The sequence below is a fragment of the Muntiacus reevesi genome, chromosome X, assembly GCF_963930625.1.
Source record: "Muntiacus reevesi chromosome X, mMunRee1.1, whole genome shotgun sequence".
Lineage (NCBI taxonomy): Eukaryota > Metazoa > Chordata > Mammalia > Artiodactyla > Cervidae > Muntiacus > Muntiacus reevesi.
In genome coordinates, this window is record NC_089271.1 from 56,692,570 (window position 1) to 56,713,697 (window position 21,128).

Sequence of the window (21,128 nt, forward strand, 5' to 3'; positions counted from 1 at the left end):
TGCTTCTGTTTTGTTTTTTTTTTTCCTTTTATGTTTTGGTTTTTGGTCACAAGACACGTGGGACCTTAGTTTCCCCAACCAGGGAGCGAACCCACACCACCTACTTTGGAAGGCAAAGTCTCATCTGCCGGACCAGCAGGGAAGTCCCAAGCCCAAATCTTTTAACATCCCTTTTCTATCACCCACATACTTGTGTGGCCCACAGTTCCTTCACTGTGTGTGTTCGCCTTCACTGCAAAGAATAATAAACTCAAATTGTTCAAATGCAAATGTGTTCCTGCTGGTCTTTAGTTGGGAGGCATCGAAATATCATATCACATTAAACTTGATGACAAAGCAAAAGAGAAGACTCAAAGGTATTTACTACAATAACCCCACATGCTATTACTTCTAACATAATTTTCAGTTTACAAAGACATTTATTCTGTATCCTTTTAACCAGCAATTTCAAGGCCTAGAGACTGAGAAGAGGGCTGGTATACTGGTGGAGATATTAACAATATGAACAGTAAAAGACCAACCATATAATATATTGAAAATAGATATTCATGATAGTGGAATGGGAGAAAGAAAGCAAAGGTTGAGTTTTGGACAATGAGTTTGAGATCATGGCCTGACCACCAGGTCAGATGCTGTATGGGCCACAGAAGATAAGACCCAAATTCTTCACATTCCAAAGCACAGGGTTTCAGAACAAACGGTCCCTTTGGGTGGCTACCAACCTTCCTCACGCCCTGTCCCCAGCCTGCATAACATCTCAGTAAGCACAGTGAGACGAATAAGACCCTGATGAGACCCTGTAAATCCAAATGTGACCATTCTGTATGTCCGTTTTTCTAACTCCTCCCCATCCCCACAAACATCACCCACCCCCACATAGGTTATCCAGGCGATCTATGTATTCAGAGGTAGAAAGAAATGTAAATTTTACTTGGAATGACTGATTATAGAACAGCACTATCTAATAGAATTCTCTGCGCTGATAGAAATGTTCCATACTTGCGCTGCACAGAGTATAGTAGCCACGGGTTTACATGGAGCCATTGAGCACTTCAAATGCTGCTAGTGAGGCTGAATTTTCAATTTTATTTAATTTTAATCAATTTAACTAATCACATATGACTAGGGGCTACCAGTTTAAAGAATATACCTCTACAGGAAGTCTCCTCACCTGTGGTGGACCATACTCAGCCACTTGCCTTCACCCAAAACACACTCTTTGTGACTGCTTGGACGATTGTAATTCACTTAGAGTCACCATTCTTCATAAAATCCCATGTACTACAAACATGCTAATCAGAACCATCAGCTGCTTGTAGATTCCTATTTTTGCCATCACCATGTACTATTTTTATTTTTATTCTTTTAAATAATTGACAGACACCACCAATGTAATGCAGTGTGTTTATGTGATGAATACTTCTCAGAGAATTAAGGATCTTTTGGGTATTCAAATCTTACCTTGAATTTGCCCAGAGAGTTTTTGTTCCATCCACTGCATCTTATTACCCTGCTAGTCTTTAAACCATGTTTGATAGTTGAATGTTGCTACAATGTGGAGTGAAGTTTATCCTTTGGTGTCTGATCTAAGAGTCTAATCATAGCAATTGACATGGAAAATGTGTTCACAGACTAAACCAAACTTTCATCTGCACTGTTAGAACAAATTATTCCCGAAGACTGTTCATATATCAACTGGTTATTGTCTAATGAAATGAGGTAAATTTCAGTTCTCTTACATACTAGAAAAAAAACTGCCACCTTTCTTTAGAATGTCATGAATAGACAAATTTTACTTCTGAAACACAAACACTTGAGGAAGTATAAGTTTCAGCTAACATCCTGGTTATTATCTCCTTACCAGCATCAGTGTCTTTCTATTTATTTACTCAAATGAGGAAGGAAGCTACATTTAGATTAAAATTGGTTGCCTGGACCATAAGTTCTATATTGTTCCTTTGTAGATCGCACCACCTTTGAGATTTCCAAGTGGTGGGGAAGACTGTTGGCTATAGGTCTGGATTCAAAGAAGAGGTCTGTGCATGGGCTATGAATTTGAGAGTCTATGACATATAGATGGTGCCTGGAGTCAAGCAAGTAAACCTTAGAACAGGGGGCAGATGACACACCCCTTTCAAGAGGTCTATCTTGAATAAAGGGAAGGGCATCAAGGCCCAGGTAGCTGAGTGGACAAGGAAAGGGTGGAACCTCATGTGGGCTCATAAAATATAAATGCATATATATATGTATATGAATGTCTTAGGAGTCATGTTACTAGCTGAACAGGTGATGACATAAGAATCTTGGGCCCTGCTTCAATCCCCTTATTTCAATGTGTGTGTGTTTGCTGACCCCAATTCAAAAGTTTAAGTTTAATCACATGATTAACCTTATGTGATGTGCTTATATAAAATAGGTGAGTTTTGCTATTTTAACTCTCATCAGGCAGGTTCATGTCCAAATTCTGTGGCTGAGACTTGGCAAGTACCTTCCTGTAGACCTTGTGGCTAGACACTCCCTCTTCTTTTTATTTTCCTCTTAAAAAGATGGTTTTCTTTTTCCAGCACATGCCTTATCTTTCATTAAAATTCCAATGTCATCTTTGTGCTGTTTATATATAGACCCTTTCCACAGTAGCATAATTTACACTGGTCTGCTGTCTGTGTCCATCCCACTTACATCCCTGGGGCACTGCTTTCTCCTTCATAAGTCATTGTTTATTTAAGTCTCTTGTGTCTTTGCACACGAATGCTAACCTTATCTTCTTACGGCATCTATCTCCAGGACACCACTGGAAGGGAAGATGACAGAAGAGGGTTTGTCTACCGAACTGTAGTAACATTTCATTCCTGTCTCCTTAAGACAGGCAGAAGCAGAGATGGACTATCAAAACATGCAACAGAAAAAAAAAAAAAAAAAAAAAACATGCAACAGAGCCAGATGCAGAAACAGCCAGAGACAAGACAGTCTGACAGAAAAACAGAGATAGCTGGTCAGGCAGGCTGAGAAAGCCCAACGGATGGACAGACTCAGATATTATACCTCCTCCCCCAATAGAGACAGGTAGAAAGGGATACACAGAAAGGGGCAGACAGAGACAGGTAGAAATAGATGGAGACAGAGATAGGGAGGCAGAGGAAGCCAGGCACAGACAGGGACAAAGAGACACACATTCAAACTAAGGCAAAGAATGATGGTTGCAGACAGAGACAGGGAGACAGGCAGAGGCTGATTGACACAGATAGAAAGACAGAGACAGACAGACTGAGAGACAGAGAAAGACAGAGGCACACTGAAAGACAACACACATATAGAGATAGTGATGGAGAGAGAGTCAGAGAGAAACAAGGTTGCGGGGGGGGGGGCGGTGGGGTGGGGCTGGGGAGAAAGACAGAGACAGATGGGACAGAAAGGGAAAGACAAAGACAGACAGATGGAGAAAGAGACACGGAGAGATACAGATACAGAAGCACTGGAGAAATACAGAGACAGAGACAGAAGCATAGAGACCCAGACACAAACAGATCGTCAGAAACAGAGAAACAGAAAGATATGGACAGTAAGACAGAGACAGAGAGTGACAAAGATAGGCAGTCAGAGACAGAGACTGAGGTAGACAAAGACAGAGGTAGATAGAAATTAGACAGGGATGCAAACAGACATAATAGAGAGAAAGGGGATGACAGAGAGAGCGGCAGACATACAGAGAGGGAAAGACAGAGACAGGGATAAATCCTCATCATTGTCAAGGACCACGTGGTAGCCCATCGGGGTACATCTCCTTTAGTGTGGCGTTTAGTTTGCTGTTATTTAGCTTGATGATTTCCTGTAGCGTTACCATGACTATATATTTTGTGCTGCCTCCCCATCTCCCCATGCCTTTACAAAGAGGCTAACAAAATGAGTATCAATGTGGGAAACGCTTTCTTCCTCATCCTGAGCAGTCAAAAAGAAAAGAAAAAAAAAGTGAAAAACTAGAGACAGGTATTGGATAAATTGCCCAAACTGGCAAATGGCAACAGTCAGGGTTTGTGAGAGTTTAAATGTTTAAATGAGTGTATTTCAGCTGTCACTGTGCATTATTGAACATCTTTCTCCTGTAAACAGCAACAAGCAATTTAAGGATTTAAAGCTAATTGGGTAGGAAAACAAAAGCAGATCTTTCAGTCAAGGTATATTTGTAGCTAAGTAGTCTCTGAATTTCCCAAGTGAGGATACCTCTGTTTAGATGAAATGGCATCTTGGCTTTCAGCTCAAGAAAAAGTAATCTCAAATTGCTTAGAGAGTTTATATAAAGAAAGTGAAATTGTTACTGAAAAAAAAAATACTTTTTACCTTTCAACTGAATCATGACTTACTCTTCTCCCCAGTTATTTAAAAAAATAAATAAAATGAAGTCTATTGTTTGTAGTTGGTTAGGTATACGGAATATAAGGGAACAGGAGAAAGGGTAGGGGGATGCAAAACTAAGGGCAACAGGTGGGATGCATGAGTCAAGTGCTCGGGCCTGGTGGACTGGGAAGACCCGGAGGAATCGGGTGGAGAGGGAGGTGGGATGGGGGCCGGAATGGGGAATATGTGTAACTCTATGGCTGATTCATATCAATGTATGGCAAATCCACTGAAAAATAAAAAATTTAAAAAAAAAAAAAGAAGATTTAAAGAAAGATTAAAACAAGTAAAAAGATATCAGAAATGAAAATAAAGCAAGTTTGAAAATATTAATAATAATAAAAAAAAACTAAGGGCAAACATCAAAGGATGCAACAGCAGCTTCCTGGTTGAACCATTTCCTTTAACTGTCATGTAAATATTACTCTAATACTAGTATGTGGGTTTGGGATAATGAAGCCTTTCAAATCTCCTTAAAGAGTAAAAACGAATGAATGAATGAAGTCAAAAGTAATTTGTTCACTGAATGACAACGGATAAAATCTAATTGGGAAGAGAAACAAACCACCGGTAAGGAAAATTCTGATTTCAACCAAGTAAAACATTAAATCTGGTGACTAATTTTTTTTTGTTCATCTTCTATTAATTTATCACACTCTTTCCAAGCATGTATTTATTATTTGTATGGATTTTTAAATAGTTTTCCATTCTTTGACCTCAAAATAACATTTCATTGAGGGAGGGAATGGGATGGTGACAATTTGCAAGTTAACAGTAATCAGAAACCAACAAATTCAAATCGTGACTAGTGTGCTTCTCCTTTGGTGACAAAAACACTTTTTATCTTACCCTTTTGATTACTAGTGTGAACGTCTTGTCTTTTGATCCCACTTCCAGATGCCAAATAATTCCCATTATAATTCAAAAGCATTCCTTTCCAGAGGTTACCAGACCTGTTTTTAAGCAGGAAAGAGTCTTTCCAAGTACAATTCGAACGTCAAATGTTTCTGAAGGGCTAAGGCCATCCACGTGCGTAAAGAGTGCTTTCTGGTGCATAAATAATTCATGACTGTATGCCACAGAAAAAACTCTTTTTATCTAGTATGGAGAGGTCCTCATAGAAACAATCTGCTGTCTTCCACTCCATCCCCAATATAGGGTTGTATAAGATTTGAAATGTCTTTCTAGGGTTAAAATGCTAGGAAAGTCAAAATAAAGTCTAACTAACATCAAGATATGATATAAAGTCAACTAACCTGAGAATATTGAGGAACAACCAATAAAGAGAAGATCATCAGTGCAGCCTGGGTGTGTTCACATAGTGAGAGATCATGGAAACCAAGTACGACACTCAGTGGCAAGAAATGGGGCAAGGGAAGCAATCCAAAGGATGCTAGCGGCAGTGGTGGTAGATCCAAAGGATCCAGCATCCAAAGGATGCTAGTGGTAATGGTAGAGTGAGGCAGAGTGGCTCTAAACACACGAACTGAAAGAGAAACCAAACTGTTATTTAACATGCATTTAACCACGCTAAAGGAAATGCATATTTTAAAAGAGTTTCACTAACAGTAGCAGAGTAGCTAGGTTCACAGGTTCTCTCTAAAGTCAACTGGTCTTTGACTTTGCAGAAATGATGGGAGGGGGCATTGAGGGATGGTAAACCAGGAGGCCAAGTTGCCACCTTAACAGCACAAATAAGTTATACAGGTGTTGGGGGGGGGGGGCTTTAAACTTTCTCCTTTTCATAGGCTCAGGTAAACAATCTCAAATATCATGCGCTAAAGTTCAACAAAGACACTGACAGAACTGGGCCACCAGAGGTGGGCAAGTCCGGTTGGTCCCGCAGAAGGAGCTGGCCATCTGGACAAAGCTGGTCGCCCCTGACCCCAGGAAAAGAGCTGCTCGCCCCTCTGAGATTTTTATTTTCAGGGATCCTCATTCAGGAAAACGCCCCTCTCTGGGGAGGTACAGGAAATTACAGGTCACATATATGGGGAAAACCACATCTTCGTTCTCCAGATTCATTACCTCTAGCTCTTCATCCTTTCTCAGGGAAAGTACCTGGTATTCTGTCTCCCTCCGGAGAATGGCTCTTCCAGCCCTGTCCAAGGAGACCAGGCGCAGGCGGAACGCGACCTTTCTCTGCCAGAGCAAGCTGACCCCAAGACCGCAAGACTGGTTCAGCGCGCTGCGCTTGAAAATGATGCGCCGGTTGGCATAGCACACCACCAAGTCCCAGCCGAAGTTGAAGCCTGCCCACCGCCAGCTGCACTCCTCATCCCTGCAGAGCCGGCCCCCGCACCGCATGCTGTTCCTCTGGAGATCGGACAAGCAGACATCCATGGGCCCGAGGTCTCTGTTCTGCTCAGCCCGGAGGAGGGCAAGCCACTGCTCTTTGTACACTGGGGCCAGCCACGCGGCAGGGATCAGCGAATCCTGGTCGATGGCGCGTGCTGATGGCAGGTCGCAGATTATGTAGGCAAGCCGCAGCTGCTGGAACACTGGCACGAAGGCTCTGCCCTGCTCGGTCTCCAGGAAAGGGGTGCCCTCTGACTCCTGCCTGGACCCAGCAAACCACGAGTCGGCGTCTGGCAGTAGGTCTCTGTGGGGGCCTCTCCATGTCGGCTGCAGCTGCAGGAACATCCACTTTTTCAGCGTGGTGTACACATCCATCTCTACCTCCATCACGAAGAGCTCTGAAGAGGCAATGACCTCTTTCATGAGATCCAGGCTAACTTCTCTCAATAACTCCTCACTCTGCTGGGTCATCAGGTTGTCCAGCAGCCACTGAAGACACATGGGCTTGATGTGCTGGAGTCCGTAGCTCTCAGCAGCGTAGTAGTAGCTGCACACGGTCTGATCATTGATGGTGTCCTTCATGATGTCTCCGCACTGCTCAATCAGCCTGTCCAGCTGCAGCATGCTGGCTGCGGCCAGCACGGGGACCACTCGACCCGGTGGGATGAGCACAGAGTCTCGGTACAGGGAACCTAAAGCCTCGTGCAGTGCCTCACAATCAATGTTCTCGTCAGGCATCTGCAACTCTACAGTAGTCATGGTTGTCTCACGCCAAGCACCACTAAACATGCTCGCAAAGTATCCCGACTGGCACAAGTTGGCCTTGTGCAGGTTCCACTCCTCCCCCAGGGCACGGATCTGCACGTCACTCCCTTCTCCTCTCAGAAAACGTGTCTCATAAACGGACCCTGAACTGTCTTTTGCTCGCTTCCCGCGGGGCGCTTTTGCGAGCTGCCCTCCTGGGCCTGTCTTCCGCTTGTGGCACCCTTGACTAGTGCTGGGTCTCTCCTCTTCACTCTCCTCCTCTTCCTCTATCGCTGCCACTGCTACCTCCTCAGCCTCCTCCTCCCCCTCAGGGGCACCTGGCTCCTCTGGGGCACGCCCCCCTCTGTTCCAGAGCATCCGACTACTTAGTGCTCCCATGGCTTTTACCTCAGGCGCGCAAAGGGCAGGCTTCCTCACCAGACGCGGCTTCCTCTGGCACTAACGCAGCCGAAGGGGCTGTTGGGTACGGTTGACGATTGTGACGTCATCACGGACGCCACGCAAAGCCACACCCACTAGGCTTTCCCCTACCCCTCCCACTCCCTATCACAGGATAAGTGCACTCTGTACCAGAATTTCCACTCTATCTTTCCCTCCCGGGATGATTTCTCTGGGACTCCCTTCATAGGATAATGGTGGAACAGAGGACTTTGTGTATGAATTGTCCCCATTAATTTTAAGAACATAATTTCCTATTCCCCATTTGAAATAATTAGTGATCACTCCTTTTTTTGGATCATTACATCTTGGTTCAAGCTCTGTCCTCTATGCACCTTAATTTCTGTAATTATTTTCTTAGGTTATCCCATCATTTGAGGCTGTGAAAACATTTTCTGTGATAAAAGTGGCAGTGTTTGCCCAGTCTTTGCTTTTGTCTCTAACTTTTGCTATTAAATAGCATTTCCAGTCATAGAGCCATTTAAAACTGTGTGTGTCCATATCAGCTTCTTGAGGCTCATGTCTCCATTTTCCATAGGTACACAAACCTTAACTTTGGGGAATATCTTAAGTTCCTTTGGGAACTTTTAGATGTTTTTTGTTTCTTCCTACCCCACCTTTTTGTGCATCTTGAGCCCTCTGGCACTTTCCCTATTTCTTGCACATATCTCATTGTCTGATAGCTGGCTAAAAGTCTACCGTTTCTGACACTTCCAAAGCAGATATACATCTTTTCTCAACTGTACTCCCATCAGACCTTAATCAAACATTTCTCCCCATAAGGCTGCAATTATTTCATTATATTAGTTTCACCACTAGAGTTTTGAATGTTTGAGGCAAAGGCTTTGGATTATCAGCCCCAGACACCAACTAAGCATGTAACAAACTTAAACAGTGAAAGAAAGGAGGAATGAATGAGATGGATTTCGATTTTTGAGGAAATTAATAATATTAAATACTGACAAGTGTTATATGCTAAACAAATTATGTGGTGTAGAGAGAGTCTGGACCTTTCAATGACAAGGAAAGTACAATACAAGGGAAAAAACCTTGAAAATGGTAAGCCTCTCAGGTCATTTGACCTTGCCTAAGTAGAATGTTTGGGGCTTCCCAAACATTCCCAGTGGTAAACAATCCACCTGCCAATGCAAGAGATGCATGAGGCATGGGTTCTATCCCTGGGTTGGGAGGACTTCCTGGAGGAGGAAACGACAACCCACTCCAGTATTCATGCCTGGAAAATTCCATGAATAGCAGAGACTTGCGGACTAGTGTCCATGGGGTCCCAAAGATTCTGTCCTATTCAAATTATGTAAGTAGAATGTTTACACAATTTGAATAGGCCAGGATAACCTTAAATCACATTTTAAATATTCTCTGTTAGATGGCTATAGAGAGTTGATAAGAAGGTCTGTATAATGCTCCAGGTTCAGTGGTGCTTGGCATGAGACAAACATGAATACTGACTGTAGAGTTGTGATAGCTTATGGTAAATGGTGAACGGTGCTGCTGGATTCATGGTCTCTGAAGGAGAAGATTTAACTCCAGAGCCAAAGACAGTCTCAGTCACTTGGAGCACTGTGTAGATTTTATCTAAAGTGAAAGTGACAGAAAAAACTTCTGACATAGACATCAGAAGGGAGCAGGAGAGAACCCACCTCACTAGTTTAAGCAAGGCTTTATACACTTCTCAACTAGCTGCTGAGAATAGATACAAAATACCTCAAGACTGCGAGAATTTTTCCCAGACCATTTCCTGTAACATACATCCTGGGATGACATCAGCACGAGATTAGCCAGAAGGAACAGGTTAACCCAGAGCTACAGCTGTGGAAGTTTTTACCCAGACCTTTTCCCATAACATACATCCAAAGCTCAAAAAAAATAAATAAATAAATAAATAAAAGGCATGTCCTTGAATAAGAGATACTGTTGCCTACGAGGCCTACCTATCTAAAGCAAAGAGTGTGAAAAAGAAAAAATGTTTATCTCCTCCTTAAAGGGGCCTTAGGCTTTTACTCCTTATCAACCTGCCTAAGTTAACTCTCTCATTCCCCCCTTATTTTAGGAGAATATTGTTGCTGAGGGGAAAGGGGCAGAGAAATCTGTCAGTAACTGCTTCCTGCAGGTGAGGGGCACTGACCCTAAGTTGATGAAGCAACATATTCTCCTTACCCTTTTATTTAGGGTTTCTGATCCAAGGGCCCCAAGTAATAAATACACAGGAACGTGTGTAAGGAGCAAACAGCAAAAAACAGAATGATTACAATGATTATAGTCAAGATAGTTTTTCACAAAGGAGAGCTTGTAAACCAAGATTGTATCTGTGCCCATGGTGGAACATCAGGGGAGTCCATTTTGAAGAGTGACCAGGATCTCTGCATCACTGTTACTTTGTCTGGGAAGCCATTGTATCCTTTAGAAAGAACAAACTAGATAAGTAGATTAAAAGGCAGAGACCAAATATCAGTAGATGAATTATTGTAATTAGCAGTCCACGCAAGAGTAAGAATCAGGTTACATTTGGTAGTAACTTTGATCCTGGTCTAGATAGAGTCAACACTTGGGCTGCCCTATTTATAAGAATGGAACCATCTGGCGTGTTCATGTACATTTTGAATGTAGGTATAACAAACCCAGTTAGAAGTAGTTGAAAGAATGAAAACCTGACATTTAACAGACAAAATAAATCTTATAATTTCTTTTCAGGTGAATGAGTCTATAACCCAATGTAGACAGGTGCTTTAGGTAGCCAGTTGTCAAAGTTTGTCCAGGTAGGCCCTAGCTTCTTACTGTGGTATTAATGTATAAGCCAAAGTAGTTGTCACCATTAACAATTTTAGCGGTTTTCTAGGTATGAGAAGATGCAAGAATTTGGGCTCAAGAAAATCTTTACCTGAGAATATCTAACTATCCAAAGGCCTGTTGTGTCCATTTTTCCAGAGCACAGAGCGAGTGCCTAACTTCTGATTTCCACCCTGAACTCCTTTCAGGGGATGTTGAAGGTCAGCAGCTGTAGTGTCCATGAGTTAATCTTTGTAGAGGCAGATAGCAAGTGCCAGTTACCAGAGCAGGGCCCTTTTATGGCCATGAGTTTGACCATGGTTTGCGGGGCATTTCATTACCATCTTGTCCCATGGTGCTGGGAAGGTTCATTCCCAGTTCTGTCAAAGATTTCACTGAGAGGCCACTCAATGTTTGATTACTGGACTAGGCCCTGTGAGTAACAAAAGTCTCTGGACAACACCTGTCTCACTAGTCTCTTGGTCCAAGAAAATATTCCGTCTTGTTGCCTCTCATATACAGAGTCACACCATTATAATTATGAATTTCATATGGAACTGTACACCATTATATCAGTGGCTCAGTCACACCCTTGATAATGTACGGAGAGACACTTCTTGAAACAGGCAGTATAGAAAACAATATAGTTAGAAGTTATAGTAGAATCATCAGTAAGAACTTAAGTCAAGAACTTCTATTAGGTATAGCCCAGTGACTATCCATGTCATCTGGTTTAGTTTGCTAAGTGACTATAGCCTGTTGTGAATCTCCTGGTTGTAGATCCTGGAGCATCTGATCTTTAATCAAAGGCTGGTTACTGAGAGAAGCTTTAGAAACAAACTCAGAGTGTCCTTTTTAATTACTTAATTAAACTTCTTAGCACTATAACATAACCACAAGGAACTGCCTTAGAAGTCAGTCTTACTAAATACAGATCTTAATGAACAAAACTAGAACCTAATATTCAGTCTAACTTAATAGATGCCTTAGGCCTGACATCAGTTGGGTGAATTTTTCTTTTAGACCTTCTCAGTATACTTTGAGATTTCTGCATATGTTGGGAGGCAGTCTTTTTATTTACCTGATAAGGCTGTTCAGAACCCGAGTGTCTCCAATTTCTGGAGCGACGAGGCAGAGAGAAAAATGTGATAACTTTACCCACAGGTGTAAATCACTAAATTGTTTTGAACCATCAGTAACTTGAAAAGAGCTTCTCTATATCTGTAAACAAAGATTAGAAGCCAGTAACATGTCAGACAAAAAGTCATGAAAATTTCAATCATATTTAGCAGTCTGTTCAATCCCATGTAACCGATTCCTTTGTTCTGCCATCCTTGCCTGACAACTGAGGATGCCAGTGAAAGCCACAGTCTCCAAGAAGTTCGTGGAGTTTTCTGTCAATGTCTGTACGACCTGTCCAGCAAAGTGGGTGCTCCAATCACTGGAGATTGTAGAAAACACATTTTAACCTTTTTTTTTTTTTTTTCTATTGTGAGACATTAACCCTGAAGCCAGGAAAGGGTTTATGTTATCAAATAAAAGTGAGGTTTGTCAGGGAGCCAGGAAAAGCTAAGCAGTCATCTTGGATTTCCCATAGCCCCAACTATTTGGTTTACAGCCATTGTTCATCCATTTAAAATGCCCTGATGAGGGGTTAATTTTTGTAGAAGCAGAATGAGCTTTGTCTATGTGTGCCATAGTCTGTTATCAAAAGCCACATTCCAAGAAAACTTTGTTCTTTTATCAGGAAGAGAAAACCAAATTCCAGATTGGTACCAGCTTATATTCACAGTGAAACAATAGTTATTCACTTAGTCGAAGTAACAATAAAAGATTTCAAAGGCAGCTTAACGTCTTAAGAACTTGAATCACGCACAAAACTCTCTTTCATTTGCCACAAACCTTTTTTCATTTGCCACAAACCTTTTTTATATTTTTTTATTCATCACTTTATTTGCCCACTCAGAGAACAGCCACCTGTAAGTTCAGATTTACTTCCTTTTATCTTAATAGAATGTCATTTCATTCCTTATACCTTTTTATTGAAAAACACAATGTCCTACTTTCTTTCAGCAACCATGAACTGTACTTTATATCATCATTTTGTAGACTGGTAAATATAAATCACCCAAAGCTATAACATTTGCTATCTTCACAATGTCTATGTTAATTAGATCAATAAACAAACATCAATACCAGGTATCAATCAATTCAATAGTGAATATTTCCCAGTTCATACAAGTCTGAAATTCATTTAGTTGAGTTTTCTTGAATTTAGAACTGTTTGATTTGTAAGTGCTTACTTCTCCTTAGGCCAGATAAATAGAGCTCACTGACCAACTGGCCTTTAGCAATTTTGTCCAAGGACAAAGACACACTGAGACACACACAAGTCTGGACAGACAGAGACCTCACAGTTTTCCATTTGAAATTTAAAATGTCTCTGCCCTTTTTTCCCCTTGGCTTGAAGTTCTACCAATTTGCTCATGGCTGGAGTTCCAGACAGAGTGGACTGTGTATCTCAAGGACATGATGTGTTAACTTCAGGTTTTTTCCCAGACATGTTTTTGTTTCTCAGGCAGGAGCAGAGCTCCCCCAAAAAAATATTTTAACAAGCCAGCTTTTTTCTAATTTCCCTTGATGTGCGAAGGGCACACAGTCACAGGTGCCAATTTAGATTTCCTTTTTCTCTTCTGTATTTGAAGCTAACTTCTCTCATGTTATGATCGACTGGTTTAATAAGATTTGCTATTATTTTAAATAGAAATAGAGTATTTATGATATTACATTAGTTTCAGTTGATCATAGTGATTCATAATTTTTGCAGATTATATGCCATGATAGGTTATTACAAGATAATGTCTATAATTTCCTTTGCTATACAGCATATCTGGTTGCTTGTCTATTTTAGACATAGTAGTTTGTATCTGTTAATCCCATACCAATAAATTGTCCCTTTCCCCTTTCTACTCCCTTTGGCAACCACAAGTTTGCTTTCTATATCTGTGGGTCTCTTTCAGTTTCGCATATACATACATTTGTACTATTTTTCAGATTGCACATGTAAGTGATATACAGTATCTGTCTTTGATGTTTCACTGAGCATTACTATACTCTAGATACATCTATATTGCTGCAAATGGCAGTATTTCATACTTCTTTGAATGTCAGTAATATGCCATTATATAGAGATATGTATACAGATACATAGATAAGATGCATACCTCACGTTTTTCCCTTTTAATATTTTTTGTTTTTTTAAAGATTTGGATCCATGTTTTAAGAATTGTATTTTATTATGATCAATTATTTAAACCATACATTGTGTTTACATATACACATACAATGTAATACATTTTAAATACTATTTCCTTTAAAAAAAATTCTACAGTTTTAAATTTTCAAAAGTTTCTCACATACACAAAAAAGTTTCACACACATGATTTCAATATAATCCCACGATAGCTCTTTTTCCCTCTTTTCCCCTACATTGCTCCTCCCACCTTCCCTCTCCCCAACAACAACCACTAGTTTGTTCTCTATATCTGTAAGTCTACTTCTTTGATATTTTATTCACTAGTTTGATGTAGTTTTTAGATTCCACATATAAGTGATATCATATATTATTTGTCTTTCTCTGTCTGACATTTCACTTAGCATAATGCCCTCCAAGTCTATCCATGTTGCTGCAAATAACAAAATTTCTTTCATTTTTGTGACTGTGTGGGTATGCCACATCTTTTTTATCCATTTATCCATTGATGGACACATAGGTTGCTTTCATAACTTAGCAATTGTGAATAATGCTGCTACGAACAATGGAGTGCATGTATCTTTCTGACTTAATGTTTTGGAGTAGAATTGCTGGGTCATATGACAGTTCTAATATTAGTATTTTGAAAAGCCCCCATATTGTTTTCCACAGAGGCTGCACCAATTTACATTTCCACCGAAAGGGTATAAGGATCCCCTTTTTGCCACATCCTTGCCAACACTTCTTATTTCTGTTTTTTTCAATGATAGCCATTCTCAAAAGTGTGAGGTGAATCTTATTGTGGTTTTGATTTGAGTTTCCCTGATGATTAGTGGTGTTGAACATGTTTACATGTGCCTGTTGGTTATCTGCATTCCCTATTTGGAAAAATGTCTTTTCAGTTTTTCTTCCCGTTTTTAAATCAGAGAACTTTTGTTTGTTTTGATGTTAAAGTTATTTGAGCTGTTTATATAAGTTGGATATCAACCCTTTATTGGTTGTGTCAATTGCAAATATCTTTTTCCATTCAGTAAGTTTTGCTGTTGTTGATGGTTTGCTTTGTTGTGCAAAAGCTTTTAAGTTTAATTAGGCCCCATTTGTTTATTTTATGCTTTAGTTTCCTTTGCTTTAGGAGAGGGATCCAAAACATTATAGTTGTGATTTATGTCAAAGAAGGTTCTGCCTATGTTTTCCTCTAAGAGTGTTAATAGTATTCAGTCATCATTTGGATCTTTAATTCACTTTGAGTTTATTTTTGGATATGGTATTAGAGAATGCTCTAATTTGATTCTTTTACATGTAGCTCTCCTGTTTTCCCAGCACCACTTGTTGAAGAGATTCTTTTCTCCATTATGTCTTCTTGGGTCCTTTGTCATATATTAATTGACCATAAGAGTATGGATTTATTTCTGGGCTCTCTATTCTGTTTCATTGATGGATATGTATAGTTTTGTGCTAGTACCATACTGTTGTGATTACTATAGCATTGAAGTACAGTCTGAGGCCTGAGAGGATGACTCCTCCAGCAGTGTTCTTTCTCAAGACTGTTTTGGCTATTCAGAAATACTGTATCTTCTTTTTTCCATTAAACTATAGTTGATTAGCAATATTGTGTTATTTTCAGGTGTACAGCAAAGGGATTTAGTTTTACATGTGTACATACACACACACATATATAAATCACTCTCTATATAATTATAATTATATATGTACACACATATACTTATTCAGACTCTTTTCTAGTATAGATTATTACATAGTATTGTATATAGTTTCCTGTACTATACAGTAGGTCCTTTTGGCTTATGTGTTTTATATACAGTAGTGTGTATCTGTTAATCCCAAACACTTAAATTTTCCCTCCCCACTCCTTTCCCCTTTGCTAACCATATTTTTGTTGACAAAGTCTATGAGTCTCTTTCTGTCTGGTAAATAAGTTCATTCATATCAGTTTTTAAGATTCCACTATATGTCATATCATAAGATATTTGTCTTTCTCTAATTTACAATATTTCATTTAGTTTGATGAGCTCTAGGTCCATCCACGTTGCTGCAAATGGCATCATTTCATTCTTTTGTATGGTGAGGAATATATATATATATATATATATATATTTTTTTTTTTTTTAATTTATATATTCCATGTATTCTTTATCCACTCACCTGTCGATGGATATTTACACTGCTTCCATGACTTGGCTATCATAAATAGTGCTGCTATGAACTTTGGAGTGCCTGTACCTTTTCAAATTAGAGTTTTAGACTTTTCCAGATATATGCCCATGAGTAGGATTGTTGGATTACATGGTAATACTGTTTTTAACTTTGTCAGGATACTACATAGCATTTAACTTTGTCAGAACACTACACAGTGTTCTTCTTAGTGACAGCACAATGTATGTTCCCACCAGTAGTGTAGCAGGGTTCCTTTCTACCATTTATTATTTGTAGATTTTTTGATGATAGCCATTCCAACTGGTGTGAGGTAACACTTTGTTGTAATTCTGATTTGCATTTCTCTATTAATTAGTCATGTAAACCATCTCTTCATGTGCCCATTGGTCTTCTGTATGTCTTTTTAGGAAAATGCCTATTTAGGTCTTCTGAACATTTTTTTAGATTGCATTGCTCATTTTTTTTTATATTGAGTTGGATGAGCTCTGTATTTTGTAGAAGTTAATCCCTTGTCATTTTTAATCATTTTTAATATTTTAAATTTTAATATTAATTAAAATTAAACATATATTAATTAAATATAAATATATATATTTATATATACTATAATTTATATAATTATATAATATATTATATATATATTTGCTATATATTATATATATTATATTATATATAATATATTATTATATATAATATATTATATATTATATATAATAATAAAATAATATATATTATTAATATATTATATATATTTATATGATATATATTTATTTTTAAATATATATTTTTAAATATTTTTAAATATATATTTATATATATTTTTTAAAATATATATTTTAAATGTGTATTTTTAAATATATATATTTTTAAAATATATATGTTTTAAATATATACATATTTATATATAATATAAATTATATTTTATATAATATATATAATATATATTATAATATATAATATATATATTTTGTATTTTTATATATTATATATTTATATATAAATACATTATATTAAATATAAATATAAATAAATATAAACAGATATATTAATTAAATATATTTAAAATTTTAATATTAATATTTTAATCAATTTTAATATTTTCTCCCATTCTGTGAGCTGTCTTTTCATTCTGGACATGAATTTGAGCAAACTCTGGAAGATGTTGAAGGACAGGGAAGCCTGGTGTGCAGCATCCCGTGGGGTCACAAAGGGTCAGACATGACTTAGCGACTCAACAACAACAACAAATGGTCAGTTCATCTATGATGGAGGCAAGACTGTGCAATGATGAAAAGACATTTGATGTCTTTTCTTTGATGATTTCCGTGCTGTGTTAAAGCTTCTCAATTTAATTAGGCTCCATTTGTCTATTTTTGCTTTGCCTTCCTTTGCTTTAGGAGGGGAAATCCCCCCTCCACCCCCCCTGCAAGATAAAAAGATTGCTGTGATTTATGTCAAAGAGTGTCTTGCCTATGATTTCCTCTAGGAAGTTTAATGTATCTGGTTTTCAATTTAGGTCTTTAATCCATTTTGAGTTTATCTTTGGACATGGTGTTAAAGAATGTTCTAATTTGATTCTTTTACATGTAGCTGTCCACTTTTCCCAGAACAACTTATTGAAAGTGACTGTCTTTTCTTCACTGTATAGTGTTACCTCCTTCACCATAGATTAGTTGACCACTTGTTGTTGCTGAGTTGGTAGGTGGTGTCCAACTCTGTGATCTCATGGACTGCAGCATGCCAGTCTTCCTCATCCTTCACTATATCCCAGAGTTTTCTCAAATGCATGTCCATTGAGTCAGTAACGCTCTTTAACCACCTTATCCTCTGTCACCCGCTTCTCCTTTTGCATTCTATCTTTTCCAGGATCAATGTCTTTTCCAATGAGTTGGTTCTTTGCATCAGTTCAGTTCAGTTCAGTCTCTCAGTCATGTCTGAATCTTTGCGACTCAGTGGACTGCAGCACGTCAGGCTTCCCTGTCCATTACCAACTCCTGGAGCTTGCTCAAACTCTTGTCCATTAGGTCGGTGATGCCATGCAATGATCTCATCCTCTGTCACAATCAAACCACAAATCAAAAACCTACAATAGATATGCAAAAACTACGCAGAAAGGAACACAAGCATACTACAAATAAAATCATCCAAATACAGGGATAAAACTAAAAGAAGAATAAAAGTGCAGAGAAAAACTACAAAACAACCAGAAAACAAGTAATAAAGTGGAAATCAGTAATACCTATCAATAATCACTCTAATGTGAATGGACTAAATACTCCAAACAAATGACATAGGCTAGTTGAAATGATTAAGAAGGACACATTGACATGCTACTTGTAAGAAATACACTTCAGAGCTAAAGACACACAGAGACAAAGTGAAGAGATAAAACAGAAATTCAATACAAGTGGAAATGGCAAAGAATCTTGGGGTAACAAAACTCATATCAGACAAAATATACAAGAAGTTCCCTACACAGGACCCTTCAAGTTGCAGACTTTCAAAGATGTGAACGTGTGTTTGCATACCCAATCATGTTAGTTAGTTCATGTGTCTGGCATACATTTTCACGTGTGTGCATCTTCTATAAGTAGTTGTGCTTTTGTGTACTGTACAGAGTAAAGTAGTGCAGTATCTTTATTTCAAGACAAGGATGTCCAGAAGCAAGCATAAAAGCAGCAGTGATGTACCTGATACAGTACTACTCAGACATCTCTCGATCATTTTTTTCAAGAGAGTAGATAGGATTGAATCCAGCAAGGAACCAGAACTCGTGCCATCAATGTCAGGCCTGAGTGAGACTGCAGCTTGCCCTCTGTTTCTTATTGCTGATGATCCTTCAGCTCTACCATCTCCCACCTCCCCTCACTCTTCCAGACAGTAACACTCTTGTTCATGCAGTGCTAGCCTCTGTAGGCCAGCTACTGTACTGCTTTACTGTACTTTACAAGGTACTATACTAGAAGATTAAAAGTTATTTTTTGTGCATTACTTGTGTGAAACATATTATAAAGTGATTACAATACTGTTCTACGTAACAGATTGTGTCAGTTTGGCACCTAACGTATCATTGTTGGACTTATGAACAAATTGGACTTATAAAACTTCTCTTGGAAGGGAACTAATTTGTAAATAGAGGACTTTAGTTCAGTCTCTCAGTTGCGTCCAACTCTTCGTGACCCCATGGACAACACCGCACCAGGTTTCCCTGTCCATCACCAACTCCCGAAGCTTGCTCAAACTCAAGTACATTGAGTCGATGATGCCACCCAACCATCTCATCCTCTGTCATTCCATTCTCCCCCTGCCTTCAATCTTTCCCAGCATCAGGATCTTTTCCAGTCCGTCAGTTCTTTGTATCAGGTGACACTGAATAGCCATGATATTCTTTAGACTCCAGAGAAAACGGGTTAAAATGAAGTCTTTTTGAAATTGCAGAACTGTTTCTTTTTGCACCTGCAATTAGGAAAAAGCTGGCGTGTTAAAATATTTTTGGGGGGAGCTCTGCTCCTGCCTGAGAAACAAAAACATGTCTGGGAAAAAACCTGAAGTTAACACATCATGTCCTTGAGATACACAGTCCACTCTGTCTGGAACTCCAGCCATGAGCAAATTGGTAGAACTTCAAGCCAAGGGGAAAAAAGGGCAGAGACATTTTAAATTTCAAATGGAAAACTGTGAGGTCTCTGTCTGTCCAGACTTGTGTGTGTCTCAGTGTGTCTTTGTCCTTGGACAAAATTGCTAAAGGCCAGTTGGTCAGTGAGCTCTATTTATCTGGCCTAAGGAGAAGTAAGCACTTACAAATCAAACAGTTCTAAATTCAAGAAAACTCAACTAAATGAATTTCAGACTTGTATGAACTGGGAAATATTCACTATTGAATTGATTGATACCTGGTATTGATGTTTGTTTATTGATCTAATTAACATAGACATTGTGAAGATAGCAAATGTTATAGCTTTGGGTGATTTATATTTACCAGTCTACAAAATGATGATATAAAGTACAGTTCATGGTTGCTGAAAGAAAGTAGGACATTGTGTTTTTCAATAAAAAGGTATAAGGAATGAAATGACATTCTATTAAGATAAAAGGAAGTAAATCTGAACTTACAGGTGGCTGTTCTCTGAGTGGGCAAATAAAGTGATGAATAAAAAAATATAAAAAAGGTTTGTGGCAAATGAAAAAAGGTTTGTGGCAAATGAAAGAGAGTTTTGTGCGTGATTCAAGTTCTTAAGACGTTAAGCTGCCTTTGAAATCTTTTATTGTTACTTCGACTAAGTGAATAACTATTGTTTCACTGTGAATATAAGCTGGTACCAATCTGGAATTTGGTTTTCTCTTCCTGATAAAAGAACAAAGTTTTCTTGGAATGTGGCTTTTGATAACAGACTATGGCACACATAGACAAAGCTCATTCTGCTTCTACAAAAATTAACCCCTCATCAGGGCATTTTAAATGGATGAACAATGGCTGTAAACCAAATAGTTGGGGCTATGGGAAATCCAAGATGACTGCTTAGCTTTTCCTGGCTCCCTGACAAACCTCACTTTTATTTGATAACATAAACCCTTTCCTGGCTTCAGGGTTAATGTCTCACAATAGAAAAAAAAAAAAAAAAAGGTTAAAATGTGTTTTCTACAATCTCCAGTGATTGGAGCACCCACTTTGCTGGACAGGTCGTACAGACATTGACAGAAAACTCCACGAACTTCTTGGAGACTGTGGCTTTCACTGGCATCCTCAGTTGTCAGGCAAGGATGGCAGAACAAAGGAATCGGTTACATGGGATTGAACAGACTGCTAAATATGATTGAAATTTTCATGACTTTTTGTCTGACATGTTACTGGCTTCTAATCTTTGTTTACAGATATAGAGAAGCTCTTTTCAAGTTACTGATGGTTCAAAACAATTTAGTGATTTACACCTGTGGGTAAAGTTATCACATTTTTCTCTCTGCCTCGTCGCTCCAGAAATTGGAGACACTCGGGTTCTGAACAGCCTTATCAGGTAAATAAAAA

General features: G+C 38.7%; 1 long non-coding RNA gene and 1 pseudogene across 1 annotated transcript in view; one reads left to right on the forward strand and one right to left on the reverse strand.

Annotated features, from left to right (window-relative positions):
• The window catches only part of LOC136153391 (uncharacterized), a 127,333-nt gene that overhangs the window by 69,569 nt on the left and 36,636 nt on the right, over positions 1-21,128 (forward strand). The window lies entirely within an intron of this gene.
• On the reverse strand, positions 6,328-7,833 carry LOC136153813 (germ cell-less protein-like 1 pseudogene; annotated as a pseudogene).